Consider the following 23,644-nt stretch of genomic DNA (forward strand, 5'->3'; position numbering starts at 1 on the left):
TGTCTAGTGTTTTGATATTGACCAGAAAGGGTTGATATTCAATTCCTGTGATTTCGAAATGGAAACAGTTTATTTTCGTCAAGTCTATACAAGTTTATTTTCGTCAAACGAGTTCATATTTTCTAAGTAATACAAAATTATTTGCAAATTATTTGGACACAGCATTCGGGATACATCTTCTCATGATCAAATTTCATTCCGTTGAATGTTTTGTTAGGTTCACAATCAGATTTGACGAGACCACATCTGAAATAATAGATTATGGTGAACTTATTACTTTCTTCGCATTTGGTGAAATAACTCATATCTGAATAACTTAGGTATATAATTATATTGAGAGAAGTAGGGAGCATTTTAAGGTACTTACGGAATAATTACAGCATAGGATGATCCGTCACATATGATTCGATAACAACCATTTTCGTAAGGGGCTAAATAATCTTTGGCATTGCTGCAATCTCCCTCTGTAACAACAAGCAATTGGAAATGAAGATAGAATTTTTTACTATATTAAGGGCCAACAGAATCGAAACACTTATCAAAATTATAATTCGGGTACGGGGTAAACACGAGAAGACTTGATTCAAGTCGACTTTGACTTGATTCTAGTCGTTTTTCGACTTATTTCAAGTCGGGTGACTCAAACTTCATCAATCCGGATTCCGGACTTGATATGAATAGAAAGGGGGATTATTTTAGGAAGAAACATCTTAGATCAATATTGACTTGATTCAAGTCGAATGAATGAATTAATTTAAGTCAACACTGCACGCTTAGAAAAACAATACGTGAATGAACTCATTTAGAATTATTGCAAATAATTTTATGCAAGAAAATCTCAAATTTGAAAAAATTGAAGAATAATGAAGGGTGTTCATTCAAGGTCATATGCAGCATAATCATTACATAATTCATCATAATTTTATAATAATATTTGGAGATAGACAGGGACCACCTGGGATTGACTGGCCTGGAGAAATACGTCCCGAAAAAGAATTCTTCTCCAAAGAAAATGATTGCTTGGCAAAAGTAATTTTTTTTCTCAGTGCATTTACTTAAGCTTAACAAACTGATGAATTTAAGCCGAACGGATACGAAGTATCGACTTGAATCAAGTCGAAAAATCGACTTCAATTGAGTCGAAGAATCGTCTTGAATCATGTCGAAGAAGCGTATTTAATCGAGTCAAAGAATAGTCTTGCAAAGTCGACTTGAATCAAGTGAAATTCGACCTGAATTAAGTCGATTCTTCAACTTGATTCAAATCGATGTGCCGGGATGCATCTTGCCGAGTGAGATTTGATTCACAAAGTCCATGACACAGCATGAAATAAATAGATTTCCGGTATGATTCAGACCGCCTTGATTCAAACCGATTTTTGGACTTGATTCAGAACGATTTTTTCGAATGTCCAGGATAAATAAAAGAGACAGTATGCGCGGAAGAAAGAGAAATAAGGAGGAGGAGAACGCGGGGAAAGACGAGAATGTGAGATCCGAGATATGTGATAGGGGAATTATTGATAAGTACAATTATAATCAGGGTCTCACCGATTTTAGGCTTTTGCAGTGATAGTTGTACCAGACACAAAACAAAACTGACGATCACTAAGAGCTTCATGATTCGATAGTTGATCTTTCCGTCAACTGCTGTGATATCGACGTGATGTTCACACAGAGGATTTTCGTTAGAGACTGACCAGTAGTATATTGTTGATTCTATTTATATGGCTCCAAACGCTTATCAACGACCTGACCCTCCAAAATATTTCGCTTATCAGCATTTAAATATGTAGATAACTGCTCTAGGAATCATTTAGTGAGTATGACATCTCCCCTCAAATCGTCTGGGAAAGACGATGGGCTTGAAGACGTATCTATTTATTTATTTTCTTGTTATTCATATTTCCTTCCTACTACCATTACGTTTTCATAAGCCCCCCATTTCGCCGGGCTTTATGCCTTTCTCTCACTCTTCTCTTTTTATTTATCTGTGTTATCGTGAGCCGTCTTATTTTTATCAGCTGCACCTCATTCGTGCGAGAACTGTGTGGAAAACCATGGAAAACCATGGAAAACCCCAGTCGTACAGTCGGCCGATATTACAGGGTCCTACTGTGTCTATCCGTTACACTGACTAGATGGCAGGGGGTGACACTACAGCATTTGCCTTTAGATAATTCCGTCCCATTAGAGTCGAATTCGTGGCGCTACTCGTCATTCGCGTGAATTATGCAGAATATTTTGTTATTGAGCTTTGCGATGTACAAAAGTGAATATGACAATTAAATTTCAAGAAATTTTAATCTTGGAAATTTCTATTGTTAATAACCAAGAGTGTTTTCTGCTAAATTTAATTTGATGTTTATTTTATTAACCATTGTATACATTGGACAATGATAATGAGATAATTGATTGATAATTAATAATTAAGTTTATCATTTTTTCCACATGGAGAGAAATATTCAATAAAAATGACGTCTTTTCCGTACTTTCTGAGCGAAATTTGGTTGTAGGAAATTTTACGGGACTGTCACGGAATTTTTCCAGAGCGTTTCGTAATTTTTATCTGAATCTCCTGTGAAAAATTACGGTACCGTCATTTAAATTTTCTGAGTTGATTCCGTAATCGGTGAGCAAATAGTGAGTTCCGTAATTTTTACTGAACATTTCTCTCCGTGCAATGGTTTAACATTACGCATAAATAACTAAATAATTAGTAATGAATATACATGAATTGAATCTGCCTGTCTCTGAATTATTTTATTTTCGATGAAAACGGAAAATTAGACTGGATAAAAATGAAACGAATGACACATTATTGGAAAAAATGAAAGTGGCATAGGAAAATTTAAGATAAATGTACACAAGATAAATATAGTAATTATTTATACATTATACACATTATCTACAAAAAAACGACTGTCGCACAGTTTAACGACATAATTTTTGTGGAATATATATTCATTCCTCTCAATCAATATGTATCATGTCTTATGGTGCATCGATAGTCAAAGAAAATTCATCCTCACTTGAAAAAAAACGACTGTTAGTGATTGCAACGATAATTTTAGTCCGCAATGCGTCAACTATTATTCAAACCGTTCATTTGCATTCACCTCCCCACGAAATACGTCACTCTATTATTTAAAATTTTATCCAAAAAAATATGACGTGTCATTATAACGGTATTGCCTGAAATTCGCAGGGACAATGGTGCGTGTATATCATGACGTCCATAACTGTCCAACTCCCTGCCATTTCAAAATGTAATATACGGGAGTGCAAATTTCCAACCGAAACCACAATTGCCACTGTCTGAGCAGTTATTTTATATCATTATTTTCGTGTTAGTCCGACAATTGTGTGTTCGCACGACGATCTATGTAACTGTTTCCTCTTGACATTTAATAAATCCGTGCGCTCGGCGACTCCATTAATGATATTGGACTTCAATTGGTGTCAATTGAAGTCAATCAATTAACCACACTCTTAAATTTTTAATTATTCAAGTCATCATCAATTCAACCCTCCAGTGGTCGCGCTATGGTCTGAACGCCGCCGTTTTTGCTATTCTCACGATATCTCTAGAAATGTGATGAATCGTAATTCATCACGTTTCTAGAGATATCGTTGAGTATCGTTGAGTATAAAAAACGTATAAACGTATAAAAAACGTATTTGTGAGACTTCTTTAACTATTGAACTCGTTATTCTCGAAGTGTAGACACCTAATTCTCCTCAGAATCCACAAAATTGATTGAAAATAAAAGAGAGAGCCTATTGAGCGGTACTACCCGCCGTCGGGTAATACCGCTCGGCACGATTCCAATGCCGCTCATAGGGTTTTGCGTGTATCGCTCGCGCCGCAACCTAACCTGTACTCGAGTGCTGTCGAGCAACTACGTGGCCGATCCTATGAGCGGTATTACCGGCTCCGCTCGGCGTCAACAAAATTGTTGATAATTATTGACATGAGTGGAGTTTTGAGTTCGAATTAGTCTCAAATGACGTACGAAAGTACCACGAATCGAATAACCACAGTTTAATATGAGGATTCAGCGTTTGAAACTATCAAAAACCTTAATTAAAAGTCCACAAATTTTGCACTGTAAAGACTTCAAAACTTCGTTACGTGTTTTTTCATATTTAAAGTGGTAAATAAAGTGAAAATTTTCCGACAATCACATTCTATCACCAAATTCTTCATGATCAGGAACAGAAAGAAATTTTTAAGTTGATGGTTGTGGAGAAAATCGGGTGAGCGGTACTACCCGCTGAGCGGTACAGGCACACCCTCCCCTAGTTCTTGAAAACTAACAGCCAGTTGTTGATTGATGTTTTCGATAACTGCTTTTTAAAAAGAAACGGAATTTCGGAAATTGCGTGGCCCGCAACGAAAAGTTCCAGACCGTCTGAACATTTCGTGCACCACTGACATCTCTCCTTCCCCGCCATGTCTACGTTACATCGTAAAAATCCCCTCTAAAGAGCAACCGGAAAGCTTTCTGCAGTGAAATCTACAATGCAAATCGAGAGTGGACGGAGAAAAAATATAAAATGAAAAAAGGGCTCCGCTTAGCTCGTAGACTAGGCGACATATGCCGTTAAATTTTTTTTTACCACTGAAATCTCCGAATGAAATATACGGGAATACAAGTAGCGTTAAATTTCCATTTTAATTCCTGATTTATTAAACAACGGTGAAAGGATTCTCTGGGATTTTGAAATCGCTGTTGTCGGATTTTGCCTTTTTGCTTCTACTGGGGATGAATTTTTTATGAGATTGCACATGTTTTATCCGACAATTTTGATGGTTTTCATGTAACTGCTCTTTGATTCAATTCTCGGGGGGGAAAAAAAAAGATCAAAATTTTTACGGATTTTATGCTCTGAAATATTGATAATTTTATTTTATTCTATTATCATTATTCATTCACTATTATATTGACAATTTTATTAGACACATTCACGATTATTCTTCTTTGAATTCTTGTTCTACAAAAAATATTCGAGTTCCTCCTGAAATTTCTGAATAAACTGAATTAGTTTTCTGACAATGAGTGAAGAATCAAATTATTTACCATCCACCATTAATTCTTCCTTCCATCCACTTCTTTCTTGCGAGTTTCAATGAAAGAGGATGACAATTCCCCGAGTAGCAAAGGGCAGTACGAGAAATCCTCGGTAAATTAAGCTGAGCAGGTATTTTTGAGTATGCATGTCTCAAGGGAGATACAAAGGACGCTCTCAATGTTGGGTTCGGCGAAGACGACTCGCGGAGACTGCGGAAGCCCTATCATGAGACGAGAGAGAGTGAGAGAGAGGCTACAAGCAGTAGCTGATTGAGCTCACTCCAAGGAGAGCCACCGAGGTGTCGCCGGGGGTAAGGCGAGTCCATTCCCGGGGCTTTGTTGAACGGGATTGGTAGCGAACCCCTGGGAGTCGACCAGCCAAGGAATCCGTATTATGTCTTGAAGAGGTTGAAATGATCTTCTTGGGAGTCTTTTCTTCGATTCGTATGGGAGATGAAACCATCACGGATAAACTTATCACGCTATCCTATATTTTTCATACATTTCTTTTATTGTATCCAATCACAAATCCCTACTTTTTCACCAGAATACATTTTTTTACTTTGCTAGACCAGACGCGCACGCGCATCCATCGCCTCATTTATCAGTGAAGAGCTTCCTCTTCTACATTCCAATTTCAAATGTATTAAGTTGAATACACTGGTAAATGCATTAACAAAATGAATGATGCACAGAAGAACGCATTAATTTGATAAATATGAATGACAGGAATGACATATGAATAGCATGATCAAGGCCCTCGACGTACACGTCCCAAACAAGGCCGATCTTTTTGGAGAGTAATCGACCAAAATTGCCCAAAAGGGATATAAACCGACATGCAATAAATTTGGACTCAATAAAGAAAATTGAGTACTTTTATTCCACCCATTCCGGTACAGTTCCATCCATCGAAATTCCGATAACCACAAATTTCATGGGACGTTTTTCCCACAGAAGCGATTTCTTATGAGCAAGCGAAGCAAAATTATTGGCACTAGGGTTGGATGGACAAGTGGTCTCACTGCGCATATATCTCTTTGGAGATAGGACTGTATGAGGAGAAAAAAGCAGCAGCTTTAACGTAGCACTCGTCCACGATATTTTCCGCTTCTCTACGTAGCACTATAGTTCAGGCAAGCAGAACGCGCCGTTATACCAAGCCTACGTCTTCTGGCACGAGATTGGGTAAGCAAACTCTAAACCTGATTTATTACCTGATAAACCCTTTTCCAGCGTCCGACGACGCTTTCCTGAGCTCTACTTTTTGGCTGTGTTTGGGTGGAGAACAATCTTGGTTTTCCTGGATTTTTGTTTTAGATTTATTTGGGCATTTGGAGTTGTCACTGCACTCGGTGAAATTATTGATCTTAAGGTATATCTCAAGACAATAACACCCAAAAGTTAGTCCCTATGAATTTTCGGAAAGAATTCTAAATGAGTTAATTTAATGCATTCTCATAAGTTGTGGAGAAATGAATAAGAAGTTATTTGGTAATTAATTGTTTGAATTGAATAAGAAAGGTTTTCACGAAATTTCCATGTTTTAGAGTTGAATATGGCAGAAACTATGTACAGTGTTAGAATTTTTTTGAAATTTCATGGAAGATATTAGAGTAGATTTCACGAGAATGAAATTGAATCGGATTTAGGGAAAAAATGGTCATGAAATTTCAAGTTGTAAGTAAAATTCACGCAAATTCATGAGTTTTCAGTGGGAGTAAAACGGAAATTTCACAACTTGATTGAATTTTCAGTAGAACATGAATATTCAGAAACAAAATGACATGAATTTTCAACTTTTTCCTGAGTTTTCTCAATTTTCTGAATTTTCACAGAATAATTGAACTGAAAAATCAAGTATTTTATTGATTTCCAGATCATTTGAACAAAAAATCAATGGAATATTTAATTTTTCAATAACAAGATTTTCTGAAATTCCAGTGAAAGTTGAACACGATGAAAATTTCTGGAATTTGGTACGGAAAATTCAGATGAAAATTTTTAAAAGTCAATGAAACCGTTCATCTCTATGGTATTAATAATTATCAATAAAGTTCAAGGGATGTTGGAGAAATAATTACAACGTTTATCAAATTATCATAAGTGCGACATTTCGCTAATTATTTTAGCTTCATCAGGCTCTAGAAAGATAATAATACAAACAAAGAGTTGTAAATCCACATGTAAACCAACTAAATGTCTTTGTTTGTATTATTGCCTTTCCAGAGCCTGTTGAAACTAATAGTATTGAAAAGTACGTAGGTTTAAATAAATAAAGGTTTATTAAATTAATGAGGTGAAGAATAAATACAAAAAGATGTGTCAAAAACAGGAAAATGAAAAAGAATGAAACAATTGAGAGACGCCAACTTCAGAGGAGAGTTTCAGAGGAAAAACAAGAATGTGTAAATAATAGAATAGTTGGAGAAATTACAGATTCGTTACAGTATATTTCAGGACAAGTGCCATGGGGTTTGTTTACTCGCGTGGAGTTGGCGTCCGAGCCGTAGGCGAGGACTGGCCAACCACGCGAGTAAAAAAACCCCATGACATTAGTCGTGAACGATATTTTTCCGTAGTGATCTTCACTTTTACGAGTTCGGGGAAGGGCCAATACCAATCCCCGGACGAGGAAAAATGAAGGTCAGTACGGAAAAATAATTAGCGAAACGTCGCACTTATGATAATTTGATCAACGTTGTAATAATTTCTCCAATATCCCTTGAACTTCATTGATAATTTTTAACAGTGCATCAAGATTTTCGTGAACATTTTTTTTGCCACCCAAGAATCCAAATTTGTTCCCGAAATTGTCCCGATTTTTTCCGCGAAATCCAATCATTCATGAGTACATTTGTCCGACTGTGGAACATTGGCTTTTTTATCCCCAATGGGTCGAAGGTTCGGCGATAGAGAGACCTAGGTCAGCGATTTCTAAAGCCCCCGGGCGCCTTAATTCCTTGATGAAACAAACGGTTCCTTTTTACTTACACATACGACGCCATAATTGGATTTTAAATAGAAGTTCAATAGAATATTCTTGTGAATTCGCTCTAAAAATCCTTCAGTAAATTTCAAATTCACAGCAAAAATTTGAGAAAATTAAAGTTCCTGTGTAAAAAGTATTCTCAATGGTTCAATAATTCAAAGATGTGTCGCCAGATTTCTAGGATACGAGGGCGAACTGAAGACGAGGAGTAAATGAGCTAGTATCAACTGATTATCATAGTATATAGTTATCATTTATTGTCATCTTACAATCTAGTTACAAATTAATCAATTAGTCAATTTGATTTTGGGCTATGAGAAGTTATGAATAAAATGACTGAATGAATAAAATGAATAGTATGTACAAAAATGCTGTCGGGTACGATTCTTATATCGCCTACATAAATATTTACAATGAGAAGCTATGATGTTCGCTGAAGAAGAGAACAGACCACAGACGCATCCCCGTAAAATTATGGATGTGTCGAAGTTGATTCTCTTTCAATTCTTCTGCTGTCTCTCTTCCTAATGCGGATTCACGCACAGTTCCTCAGTCTTGTGAGTCTTCTTCTTCCTCAGGGTCTAGTACTATTTCGTCTTATTCCGTTTGTTCTTCTTTTTGCGCTTCTACTTCAGCTTCATTTGCAACTTCAGCTAGAACTTCTGGTTCAATCTCTGTTGACGGTTGTGACTGAACCGTGGCACTTCCCTCTTCCAACGTTGCTGCCACCGACGAATCACCGACACAATTTCCCACAGTGTTCTTGATAGCTGACAAGGCTCTTTCGAATTTGTTGAATGACGATGTTACGCATCTCCTGATTCCACCAGCGATCAGAACATTTGCCTTCCTGCTTATCAGTCTGCGTGCCTGCGCTTGCCAAATATTAACAGAGATGTTGAGCACGCCTGTTTTAAGGCGAATGCACACCTCGTTGATTTTTATGGAACATTTGTCGACGATAGCTTCAAGTTCTGTCTGTAGAGCCTCTCCTTTCTGTGAACAACAAAGAAATCGAATTATTTTCCTTTTCATATCTAACTTCTTTGGATCTCAATGAAAAGTTCATTGAGCTGAGTCCATTACAGAGTCAAGCTGAGTCCATTACAGAGTCAAGCTGAGTCCATTACAGAGTCAAGCTGAGTCCATTACAGAGTCAAGCTGAGTCCATTACAGAGACGACTGATTAGATCATGATCCTTTGATCGGACTAGCTTTCAAACAAGTGTTTTATTCTTCATCCAAAACTGATAAATAACAGGTTCAATAGATCAATCTCTGTAGTAGAAGACTATTAGAGTCTATCAGCAATAATTTCACAAAGTTTCCAATGGCTTTATGCAGAATATAATTTGCTCACCTTCAAAAGTCCGTCAAGGTGACGCTCCTTGAATTTTTGCACAGACAACGGATGACCGTTAATAATTTTGTAGCACGCGTCCACTTTATTGTAGTGTTCCTCCAGAATCTTCTGGTTCTCCGATTCCAGCAATGAAGTGCATCGTCTCACGTGTTCCTCGTCAGTTTTATTGGTAATTTCCGCCTGGACAAATGAAAATTGAGGAATTATTTGGTGTTCCTAAGAAAAATTGGAACAGTTTTGGCTCCTCCTCAAGGTATTTCATGTAAAAAGTAAGAATAGTGAAAATATGAAAAATTCATCGAAGAAATGTTAGGGGAATTTTGTCGTATTCTTTTAGTTTATTTAAAGAAACTTACTGTCAATTGTTGAACATTAGCTTTCACACGGTTCATTGCCTTTACTCTCTCACACTCCCAATCCTCGTGATAAACGCCGTAAGTCCTTTGGGCGAGTTTGTATTGCTTCAAAGACTCTTGGGTTTTATTGATGATGGCTCTCAATTCGTCCATAGTTACTCTTGTGAATGTCGCCTGGGTCTGAAATTTTAATAAATCATCGACATCGGTTAGACTAAAGTCGGAAAAATAGACAAAACTAAAATTTATGGTTTCAAAATAAAAATAAAAAATAAAAAAAGTTGAGAATTCAGAATTTTTCAGTAGTATTCAAAAATGTCGGCTGCTCCGGTGCAATATTTGACTTGAATGCTAACTTTGATATCCAATTAAAAATGTTGAAGAGGATTTTATCAAAAATATAAATTTTATGCACTCGGATATTCTCAAAATGTCATATTTAACAATCAAAAAACTGAATTTGACAATTCTACTACAATCAAGATATCAGTTTATTAGCAATTTTTTACATGAGCCTTCATTTGCAATTTTCAAATATTTCAACATGGAAAATATGGATTAAAACTTCAAGAAATCTGACTAGAAAAAGTGAAATACGCGGTTCTAATTCCAAAATTAACGATTTCTTTTCCTCTCACAAAATGTTCTATTCAGTTACATGTTTATCCTCACAAGACATCGAATTGAAATTAGAAAAAAAAATGGTAAAAGTGACAATTACCTGACTGATGAGGACCGCTGCGAGTGCGAACAAAAGTGCGTAGGATTTCATCTTGCCGTTGACTGTGATAATCTTCTTCGTTTTCTTTTTGGTTGTCTGGTACTGACTAAGTGTCGGGTGACCGGGTTGACTGATGACAACTCCGATTTGCAGGCCTATTTATATGGAAACTCTCTACCCCCACCACCTCGCCGAGTCGCAGAGACAATGCGCAGAAGCCTCTGCGCATTGGCGTTCGCACCGACAGGCCCAGTTAAATGACTTATTTGAGTCAAATAATGTTTATTTAAATAGTTTCAAATAAAGTTTTTCTACAAATTGAATAAAAATGTTTATTCCAAGTTTTGTTTATATTAAATAATTTTTTTTTAATTAATTAATCTTTATTGATATCCAGTAAACAGTTTTCTTACATCAATCAAATTTCTTTGTTGGAATCAAATAAATATTCATTTGACACTAATAATTTATTGCTTGCGAATTTTACTTTCTTTCCATTTTCGTCTTCACAATTAGATTAATTTAATTTTATCCATTCTTGTTCTTATTATATATTTTTTTCTTTCATTCATAAGTTTCGTAGTTTTCAGTTCAGTAGTTTTCAGGACTTTCACAACAAAAGTCATTCGAAATTTCATTCGGGTAATAGAAAAATCTCTCCATGTATTCTTTCCAAATTTTGAATTTATTTTTCCCTTCATATGGTAAAAGGATATCGGTACTCCTCATCCCTACACTGAAGGAAAAACATACACGTTGTCAAACAAGTCTTGTTTGGGCCAACAAAATCACTAGTTGGAAATTGCTTTTTTAACAATTGAAAAAAAAAGTTTTTTTGTATAAACTCGGTCAATCTCAAGATAATGCTATGTATGAAGTCTTATGTTGAAGAGTTTTTCATGTTTTTGAGTGTGCCAAAGGGCGATTTGATAGCTCGAACCTCTGCAGAAATATTAAGTCTAATTTGGCAATAATTTTTTTTGGACAAGAACTAGTTATTTTCAAAAAATCATAACTCCCTCAATTATTCATATTTTTCAATTTTTTTTCACAGCTTTTGTCTAATCGCCAACCTTGTCGGAAAAAAACTGAAACAAAAATTCCCAGCACGAATTTTTTCGCTTCATGATCTGACGTGGATCTGCTCACATACATTACGTAGGTCATTTAAGGGAAGGGAGGGGATATAGATTTACTTATAAAAAAACTATTCGAAATAAATAAATTGTTTATTCGATTTAAAAAATCATTTATATAAAATAAATACAGTGTTGTTTAATATAATTTAATCATTCTTCTTGAAATAAGTAAACAAGTGTACTCATTGTTTTTTATTTATCGCATTCAAATCATTCGGTTTATTTTGCTAAAAAAAAGAGTTACAAAAATACAAAAATATACATACGGAATGTACCCGTTTACATCGTCATTTTTCGAGTACTCAAATATTGAATCCGGAGGATATAAAGAAGGAATCAATAAACAAGAGAACCTTTTTATTAGAATTCTTCAAGAAGTTATTGATTTTATAAGGTGGTTTATTCATGCACGGAGAGAAAAATTCAATAAAAATTACCAGAAAACAATGGAAAAATTACTTTTCGAAACGTAATCCGCGAGCGAAGTAAAATACAATAAAAAGTGAGTCCGAACTGAAATTGTACGAATCGCCGCGTAAATTCTACGATTTGTTCCGTAAAAATTAACCACCCGCCTGATGACTCTTCGCTGTGGAGATAACAAGTCGTTCTGAAATTTTTCCCCAACGTTTGAGAAATGTTACGGAACAGAACGAAGAAATAACGCACCAGCTTCATAAAAATTGTTGAACGTTCAAGAATTTTTTATTTTGGAGGCATAATAAGTCGGGAAGTTTGTGTAAGATTTTACTTCTTCGGGAAAAATTACGTGACAATTTCGTACTTTGTTCGGTGATGAACCTGAAAATTCACTGAACGTTTCAGATTGCTTCTCTTCCATTCCTACAAAAATTGCCGGAAAACGATTCCCCATTGCGGATTACGTGAATTGTTCCGTAATTTTGACTGAATATTTCTCTCCGTGCATTTGTAACCAAAATTTTCTTCAAGTGAAAAAATTCAAATAAATATTTCTATTTGATTTACAAGAACCATTTTTCCGGGTACAATGTAAGCCGAACATGAATCAATTCCAAGAAAATTTCGGTGCAATTACGGTGGCTTAGTCTCGATATTTCCTTGCGAATCCTTCGGTATGGAAGGATACTCAATGGTGGCCATAAATGCACGTCATTAGGAAACGATGGCATTTGGAAACACGAGGTACTATTGTGATGATTCAATGGATTTTTAAATCTACCAGGGAAAGGACCTTTCGCCATTGATTGAGGCGCTCCGCTATTATTCTATTGAGTTGAGTGGGCAGCTCCCCGGCTCGAATATTTTTACCTGAGGCGGCCGGCCCGCCGGCGACGCCTGGATTATTTTAATTATGTCTCGGCTGGGAGGGCTCCCTCAGACTTTTCACCAGAATTTCGAATTTCCAGGTAAATGTCAAGATTTATTTATAAATAAATGAAAAATCACTTTTGATGAATAAAAATATAATGAATTGAGGCTACGTAATTTTCTAATTTTTTTTCACGAAAAAAATTAAGTTAATTATTTATGAAAAAGGTATAGGCTAGAGGAGAATTACTGGAGATTTTTTTAGGTTTTTGAAACAAATAGGTTTTAGGTTAAAAACAAATTGAACAATCTATCGAAAGGATTTTCCATTTATATTTTCATCACCGTTGTGTTCCCACTACACCCATACCTAGGGACATTCTCGCTTGACGCTGCGAGTTGAAAAGCCGCAGGTGGCACTGCAGGAGGTACAACCGATGGGCGCGAACCGTCATGGATGTAAACCGTCAAACGTGACGAGATGAAATAAAGAGAGATAGACACGAATTGGTGGATGCAGGAATGGCCGGAGGATTGCCATGGTCGGATGGTACGTGATCGGTGTAGGCATTGCATATAGCGAACCGGCTAGAGTCCGTCGATTCTACGCCGTAACCGTGTGAACGTGACGCAATTTCCATTTCAAATTTCACAATTTATGGGCCAAGTTTTGCTACCCACTCACACCTCTCCCCCCTCTGCTTTTCGTAACTCGGTTTTCTTGCTAATCGCCCAAGCCACAACGATGACGATCACTACGTGATCAACCCCCCGGGGCTCTCAAAGCCTCCTCACCCCAGAATAAAGCACAAGAAAAGTGGACAAAAATTGCGGCAATTGAGGAATGGAAGAATGAAAGCATCAATTCATTCGTGAAAAATCTGTTTCTCCAGGCGTAAAATTAACTCAACTTCATCATGCGAAATTTCATTAGTGAATCCTCCTGAATACCATGCAATTACAGTGCGCGAGGAGATAGAGGGTGCATGGTTAGAGGCGTTGGACCTGGCACTACTGTGTGGCACCCTTGGATTTGCTCTCGCTAATTATTTTCCCAGTTTAATGTCTCACCTGTGCACTCCACTGTTCGACCGTTTGGCCCCTCTCCCTCTCGCTCTCTCTCTCTCTCTCTCTCTCTAGTAAATGAAGTTACATGGTTTATATAGGCTCATATAGTTCCATTTATTTCAGAGAGGTTTTAAATTGTATTCTATGGTAATTCTGCTTTTTACTCTCGGTCTGGGGATGGAGAAAAAAATTCTCTTGTTTCTTCATTGCTTGAATTTTTAACTGTTATTAATTTCGCTTGGAGTTAATGAGAGTTGGTTGAGTTGAAAAAATTTATCTGCGGTCATGGAATGGCTGATAACGCTAGATATTATCTGTTGATTCTCGTTACAGATCGAAAAAAGTTACTGAACATTTCGGATTGTTATGCAGAAATGAATCATGGATTTCCAAATATTCAAAATATTTTTCAAGTATTTATTCAACAAGAATGTGAATTGTACTATTGGGAGTGGAATGCGGACATTAATTACGCCTGGAACGTTCTGAAATAATGTAGTGTCGGTCGAGTCACATGTCACGATGTACATGCGCCCCAGTGTATTATATTTCACTCGCCGTTGAGTCCACAATTTGTTAAAATACTCGGAGAGAGATAGAATGTTGCGTATACGGACACAATATTTTTGATCAAGTGGGTGAGTGCATTTGATGGAGAAGTGCACTGTGACAGGGACGGAAAATACTCCATCGTTGCTGACAACCTGGCTTTCCCCACATATTGTCAAACCATTCGCGATCCCCCCTTCCACGCTTTTCTTGCAGTGTCAAATTTTTCATCGCAGTATTGACCGAGCGTTAATCCAAATACGCCGGGCCCGCCGTTTCTGTCGTTATTGTCGTCTGAGTTGTCTTTTTTTTTATTTTTTTTATTTTTTTTATTTTTGCGTTTCGAAATTTTTACATGTTTCGGAATTGCTTTTTGAGAGGATTATATAGTATCTGTTTCTCGAGTTATCGCGGGTGAGAAAAATCAAATGTGGCAAGACGGAGCCAATGTCGGGCCAATCTCGGCTCAATGTTGGCTATTAATATTGGTTCAATCTTGGTAGGCAGTGTTAGTTCAACCTTGACATTGTGATTGAGAAAATTCAAATGAGTCCAAGTTGGACCAACGCTGTTCCAACATTGGTAGCCAGTGCTGGCCCAAGGTTGGCAATCAGTATCGGTTCAACCTGACAGACAGTGTTGGTTCAACCTTAGCAATCTGATGGAAGAACGCCGAATGATTCCGCATTGGGCCAACATTGCCCCCACATTGGTGGCCAGTGTTGGCTCAATGTTGGCAATCTGCATTCGGTTAGACTTAGCGGACAGTGTTGGGTCAGCCTTGGCAGTCAGATGGAGAAAAGTGAAATGAGCTCAAATTGGGGAAACGTTGTCCCGACATTGGTAACCATTGTTGGCTTAATGTTGGCAATCGGTATTGATTCAACCTTTGGCAGATAGTGTTGGTTCAACTTTGGCAGTCAAAGTGAGAAAAATTACATGAGCCTATATATTTATGCATCTTTATATTCATTTTATCTACAACGTATCCTCGTTCTTCTCCAGAATTTAAAAAAAATGAAATGTTATTCATTCTTCAACAAGGCCCAGTTTCCCCCCGCTACGATTTATCAATAATTTTTTGTCTCATTAATTTTTCAATTAGTTTTGTCAATTACTACTCAATTACTTGTCTTTTCAGAAAAGAAGAGAATTATTTTTTCACAAGTAGAAAATACCCATGTCGAGTCAGACATAAACACAATTTCCGCACGACTTTTCTTTTCACGTTTTGTTTTTTGTGAACGTTTTTAACTGTTATTAATTCCGCAATTCAGGGAAGTTGCCTGAATTTTCCCAATTTTCAACATTTTTCAGTGCCGTATAGATATGAAAATCGAGAATTCTTGAATATTCGCGAAATTAACGAATTCCTCAGTGAAGAAAGATACAGAAAATTCATGTAATTTCATTGTTGTTAAACATTTTAAGCTTTTTCACTTGAAATTTCAAGAGTAATTTTCTAACAGTGTAGTTTTGTCAATTATTACACACAATCAATCACTATTCAATCACTTTTGTCTGTTCAGCAAAAAAAGAGAATTCTTCTTTCGCAAGTAGAAACTACCCATGTCGAGTCAGACATAAACACAATTTCCGCACTTTTCTTTTCACGTTTTGTTTTTTGTGAACGTTTTTAACTGTTATTAATTCCGCAATTCAGGGAGGTTGCCTGAATTTTCCCAATTTTCAACATTTTTCAGTGCCGCATGGATATGAAAATCGAGAATTACTTGAATATTCGCGAAATTAACGGACTCCTCAGTGAAGAAAGATACAGAAAATTCATGTAATTTCATTGTTGTTAAACATTTTAAGCTTTTTCACTTGAAATTTCAAGAGTAATTTTCTAACAGTGTAGTTTTGTCAATTATTACACACAATCAATCACTATTCAATCACTTTTGTCTGTTCAGCAAAAAAAGAGAATTCTTCTTTCGCAAGTAGAAACTACCCATGTCGAGTCAGACATAAACACAATTTCCGCACGACTTTTCTTTTCACGTTTTGTTTTTTGTGAACGTTTTTAACTGTTATTAATTCCGCAATTCAGGGAAGTTGCCTGAATTTTCCCAATTTTCAACATTTTTCAGTGCCGCATAGATATGAAAATCGAGAATTCTTGAATATTCGCGAAATTAACGGACTCCTCAGTGCAGAAAATACAGAAAATTCCTGTAATTTCATTGTTGTTAAACATTTTAAGCTTTTTCACTTGAAATTTCAAGAGTAATTTTCTAACAGTATAGTTTTGTCAATTATTACACACTATCAATCACTATTCAATCACTTTTGTCTGTTCAGCAAAAAAAGAGAATTCTTCTTTCGCAAGTAGAAACTACCCATGTCGAGTCAGACATAAACACAATTTCCGCACAACTTTTGTTTTCATGTTTTGTTTTTTCTGAATGTTGTTGTTCTGTTATTTTTGTTGCTATTACATCAACTGCAATGAACCCAGCAGTTAGTCAGGTATTCTCGTGAGATATTTGAGATACATCCATATGCAGACGAATTTAAAAACCCGATGAGTATAAAATGGCTAGGTGCGGATTGGATAAAAGTCGTTTCCATCGTGAATGTTACCATTATTTGGATCGTTTATTACATATTCATTCCCGGGATTAATCCGGGTATCGTGTGCAAATGTCAAGTGGCAATCGATTGGGGAAACAAAAGCTATGAAGTATCAGTGGGAAAATTGGTGTGAAGAGTATTTGATAGAAACGTTGAGAGTTGAAATGAAATGTTAACACTCCAAGTCCCAAATGTATTTCATTGTGATTCACATTGATGTTCTGAAATGTCCACTTCAATTCCGTTGATATTAGTTTTACTGAAATACGATATTTGCCGGGATGTGTTAAAAGCTCGACGGCTTGACCTGAATAAAATGAATTGGTTTGAATTTTTGGGTTTATTTGAAGTATCGCGAGGGGAATCTTCAGGCTTTGGAATCGTAAAGCTAATGCACGATCTATTCATGAAAATGGGAATTATGATTTTATGGAGGGCGTTGAAAATTTATTGGAATGATGTTTCATGAGAGGGGTAAAATGGATCGTCTTTAATCCCCACTATCTCCAGAACGGCAGAGTAGAATCACCGGATTTTCTTTCTATTTTCAAGATATTTTTTTAAGCTTTGAAATGAGCTGTGACTCATCTCAATCGCATCGTTTGATCAGGAGATATTTCTTGTTACAGGCGTTTCGTTTTATTTTTTCACCCTCACAATCTTCTGGGGAAAAGAGGGGTTAACGGACATAATATTCAATGCAACAGGAATATTCTACATTTTTGTGGCGTTTCTAGCACGCATAATTTCTTGAATCAAATGCCGATGTCAGAAATGAAATTTCGGAGAAAAATTTGTGATCCAAATGAAAAATATTATATGATATTGAAGGATATCCCTTCACAAGTGAATTGATCTATGAAAATTCTACGGTTGTGTTTCATTACAAGGATTAACCTACTTCGAAGAATTAGTTGGTTTCCGCTGTGAAAAGACTGAAAACAATGGGGTTCATTCGTTGGCCATTGGCTTTCAGGTACCGCTAACCATTTCGAAAACCTCAGCTAACTTTCCAATTGCTATTTACTCCGATACGTGACCCGTCAGTGGTTTCAAAAGTTTAAAGATGTTAAAAAGTTCGTTCACGGAATAGAAACTATTTTTTTCTCTACCGAATCAGATAATTTTGGAACAATAAGCCGCAGGGGAGATTGTTTGTTTTCCAATTTTTTTCCGATTTTTGAAGTGTTTTCTAACAGTTCAATATCAAGATTCAAAGTAAGACTTGTAACCTTTAAGTAATAAAGTGATTGAGAAATGTCCGGAAACTTCAGGTCGAATGGGGTTCGAATGAAAGCTCTGACGATTGACAGCAAAAGTAGAAAAGTATTTCATTGGAGAAAAAATAGTCGAAGTACTTGAAAATCCTTAACCCGTCGATAGGCGCACGATCCTCCCGCCGTTCTTTAGGCGCGTAGTGAGAGAAACTCTCACCACTTCTGATCTGTCTCGATAACACATTTTTTATAAATTTACTGGCACATTCTAGTGGGAATTTTCTTGCACCAGGAGGAAGCGAGATAGTTACTTGAGGCATATAAAAATGGTTCCTTTCAATATTTATAATTTCAAGGTGTTTCCTATACCTTGAAAATTTTTGTGAGAGAAAATCTCATAGCCCCTCGATCATAAGTATCAAAATAAAGCTTATTTTTTTGGTCGTGTCAAGTAATCATGAAGGCCAAACGAGGGAGGACCCTTCTGCAGGTTTTTTTCACTCAACACATCCGACATAGTGTTTATTGATGTTCACTTGAGGCAATTCAAGGGAGCTCTACCTGTAGACACACCGTTGAAATAGAATGGGGCGTGGTATCGAAGACGATTCCCTCGGTATATATGAGATGAGATCCAATAACGTTTCAATCATCGAATATGCCCTTGGAAAGCCAGACAGCGTGACGCCCATGGCGAGACGATCTTCGTTCACACGCACGGGCCGTAAGTTCAGACAATGGGTGTACAAATTTATTCGATTCTCCTTCATCAGGCGCTCATAACCCCCGTCGACATAAATTCGGGAAAAATTTTCACTTTTGATGTAGCAAGCATCAGCCCGTATGAACAAACCTTCTGAATTAGTTTCCGGTGGCCGAGGGGGCCTTCAAGAAAATTCATCACAACATTTTTTTCCATCTTCTGTTTACTATGGAATTTCTCTGAGACTGATAAGTGCATGCAAATAGTTTCTCAGGAATTTTTTTTGCATGCTCCCGTCTCGCACGTCAGGTCAATATTTTACGCGGTGTTTTTGAAAGTCTTCTTATTTTACATTCTTTTATGATGCTACACGGAGAGAAATATTCAATAAAAATTACGTATCTTTTCCGGAATTCCGGAGCGAAATGTGGTTATAGGAAATTTTACGGAACTGTCACGGAATTTTTTCGGAGCGTTCCGTTATTTTTATCTGAATCTCCTGTAAAAAATTACGATACCGTCACTTAAATTTTCTAAGTCGATTCCGTAATCGGCGAGTGAATTATGAGTTCCGTAATTTTTACTGAACATTGCTTTCCGTGTAACTCTGCATAATTAATATTGCGTTTTGAATGTGATAATTTCCTCTCATCCGAATGGATAGGGAAAGGGAGTTTGTTAAAAAAATTGGATAATTCACACCAGAATAAAAGGCACCGTCTTTTTAGGATGAAAATATCTCATGGAGGAAAATTTATCAACAAATATTTTATACCTAAGTTACAAGATTGCTATCATATCATCATTATTGTTTCATTTAAGGGTTCATTTCTCGTCTGTAATTATTAGACAGCCGAAACGAAAAACTACTATCCCTTGTTTCGCATAAAACAAAGATTTTTCATCAGATATATTTTAAAACCTGTGGTGATTTAGAACAATCTTCTTGTCGGTATACATTAAGTTAAGTTTGCTTTTTCCCTATATATACTTTGCTTACCTCTGTGAATATTTTCCGTGAAAAATTTACAGTTTCCACGGATTTTTCCACGAAATTACGAATTTCCAATGACAAAATTCTTTGAAATTTCAGGAGAAACGTTACTTATTAGAAATTTCTACCACTCTTACCGGAAGTTTCAGTGGAAAATTTTTAATAGTGTATTTGCCAACGTCTCATTCTAAAGAAAATTACCCAATTTCAGTAATTAATTACAATTAACAAAAAATTCGTTGAAAATATCGACCATATCCCGATGAAATTGAATTATCAAGTTATGTAAGAGATTTTCTCTGTTTTTTAATAAACAGATAGCTATTCACTATGAAATTCTGTGGAATTTTCAATTAATTCAAACTTCAAGAATATATTACCCGGCTCCGTCGATTCTTTCATCAAATTGCGAATTACTAATGTAGAAATTTCTTGAAATTTCAGCGAAACCGTCACTTGATAAAATTTTTAATAATGAAGAAAGACTCCAAGAAAATGTTCGATTCAATATCATTTCCTTCAAGTTTCCAAAAATTTGTTGTTGCGGAGTAATAAAAAATTGCGGAGAAATGATTAGACAGGAACGACTGGTAGTCAATGTCTCGTATTTTCACACTATATGCGTGGGATTATATGCATGAAAGTGGCTACAGGGCACAGAAATACGGGTCAAAAGGTAGTACAAGTGCACAAGTGGTGTTCAGAGGCGTCGCGACACCAACGAGAGCCATTCCGTGTCTGAGGAGTCACCGTTGTTCCTGAGTCAGCGCTTACAATCTTCATTTGTCGAGGGAAAAGAGTAGACAAACAATGGACAATTTTCACCGACTGTTTATTAAAATAATATCTAAATAATCTAAATAATCAATATGAAATAGAAAAAAAAATTTTAGTTTTCAATGAAAAAAAAGCGGGCAAAAAATCCTGGGAGTAAATAACATTTTCACATATGTCATATAAATTTTCCATACAAATCACAGAAAAAACTCGACTTTTTAGAACCACAAGAAATACTATTCCAAATGATTCAATATAATGAAATACTATTTGAAATATATACTTCAAGTTGACCTTTTCGATCGATCAAATAGTATTTATTTATGTGTCTTTTTGAAATTGAAATAAAATATAATAAATAATTTCTGTTTCGACGAAACAGAAAATGAAATAATATTTACTATTTTCTTTCACTATTTCACCATTTGGTTTTACCTTAATTCTTCTCTCGCGGTGACATAATCGCAATGAGTTACGAAGAATTGGCTGAATGGACGGATTATCGGTGCTCGTCCATATGGGTTATTTGCCGTGATTATCACTAAAGACGGGACTTTATACAGCATTTCACATCTTGTGACATCACAGGATATTGTTGGATAGAATTTTGGAGTAGGTAGGAGGACATTATATGAAACATTGATACTTCTCATATGATAATGATTTCGTTCGTTACGTATTTGTTATCTTGAAAAATTGTTGTTTCTAATTATTGTTTCTCAGTTCTCGGTGTTGTTTCTGTTCTAATTTCTTCTCTAGAAATGAAAAAATGTCAATTAATAAAAAAAAATTAGCGGAAATTCGATGAATTATTTCAAAGAGTATGTTCCTTGATCGAATTATTTAAATGCACTTTCAAATTTTCCATATTTCATCAGTTGATAACAGAAATTATTTTCAAATAGTATTTATTTGAGTCCAACTATTTAAATACTAGGGGAGGGTGTGCGTGTACCGCTCAGCGGGTAATACCGCTCACCCGATTTTCTCCACAACGATCAACTTGAAAACTTCTTTCTGTTCCTGATCATGAAGAATTTGATGATAGGATGTGATTGTCGGAAAAATTTCACTTTATTTACCACTTTAAATATGACAAAACACGTAACAAAGTTTTGAGGTCTTTACACTGCAAAATTTGTGGACTTGTAATTAAGGTTTTTGATAGTTTCAGACGCTGAATTCTCATATTAAACTGTGGTTATTCGATTCGTGGTACTTTCACGCGTAATTTGAGACCAATTTGAACTCAAAACTCCACTCATGTCAATAATTATCATCAATTTTGTTGACGCCGAGCAGAGCCGGTAATACCGCTCATAGGATCGGCCACGTAGTTGCTCGGCAGCACTCGAGTACAGGTTAGGTTGCGGCGCGAGCGATACACGCAAAACCCTATGAGCGGCATTGGAATGGTGCCGAGCGGTATTACCGCTCAATAGGCTCTCTCTTTTATTTTCAATCAATTTTGTGGATTCTAAGGAGAATTAGGCGTCTACACTTCGAAGACAACGAGTTCAATGCTTAAAGAAGTCTCACAAATACGTTTTTTATACTCAAGTTGAAATATAAAATATAAAACTGGCATTTCCCCTTGGGTGGGCGGTACAGGCACACCCTCCCCTATTTTATTTGCGATGTCCAATAACTCCAAAATAGTAATTAGTCATAAATATTTGAAATTGGATTTCAAATAGTGTTTATTCCAGCTCTGGTTCTGAGGAATATATTTTTCTTTCTCTCTCAAGCGCGAACAATAATTCTCAATTAATTAACAATGTTTTTAGTCTAATTAGCTCGGCAAATTTGTACCCTTAATTATCTCTTAATTATTAATCCGATAATTAATGACGACCATACGTTATAATCCGAGCCGAATGAGAGTATAAAAAAATTTGCCAATTTACGTTCGGAGAGTGGTATTCAATGGCACTCGTTACGCCCCAGACGTGCGGCTGCCTGTTCGTCTCTCGTTTCCCTGAAGGACACAATAAAATGAAAAAAGTAGAAATAAATTTGAAGGAAAATGAGAGACACATGGTAAATCATACGGGGAACAAGGAGCCTGTTTCCACAGCCTTAATTAGCATTCGTTTTGGTTTCCTTTTATTTTCAATTTTAGGTTTGAATTGTTTAGGACTGACGCCTGTGTTGTCTACACATTCCACTGGTCTTGAAAATTCTAGTGAATAAAACAATTGAAAGGAAATTTTGATTCAAGCGAAGTGTCTCCCGATTCGTTCTGCCCCGGTGCACATTTAGGGAATTTTTCTATGCATTTTTAGGAGTTTTTAAAAATATCCAAAATTAATCACCTTTTTTTCTACGCTTCTTTAATCTATTAGAGAGCTGTATGAAAAATCCCAGATTTTTCCGCACTCGCATGAAAAAGTTATGATTTTTCGCAGATAATTTTAACACGTGTTCTTATGGAAAATCCATAGAAACTTGAGGAAAAGCCAGAAAAATTCCCCTGACAAAACGCTATATTTTCAAAGACCGATCAGATCAATAATTAACAACAAAATGTTGAAAAAATATTGAAAATACGCCTCCGCCTAGAGTATTCAATGGAATTGCCGATTTTAAGGTCCACATGATCCTCTTTTAAAAAATGAATATAAAGTTTTTGTCGGCAATCAATTCCGATATGCTTGACTTCGGATTATTACCATCCTAAACTTGAATATCATATATATTAATAAGAAAATATTAAAAAAAAATATACATACTTCATTTTATTGGAAATAAATTAAATATAAAAAAAATTAATAATTTTTTTTAATAAAATAGAAAGAAATATTACAGTAAAAAGAAAAATTA

The sequence above is a fragment of the Diachasma alloeum genome, unplaced genomic scaffold (assembly GCF_001412515.2).
Source record: "Diachasma alloeum isolate Michigan unplaced genomic scaffold, Dall2.0 Dall_scaffold_00198, whole genome shotgun sequence".
In the NCBI taxonomy this organism is placed as follows: Eukaryota; Metazoa; Arthropoda; class Insecta; order Hymenoptera; family Braconidae; genus Diachasma; species Diachasma alloeum.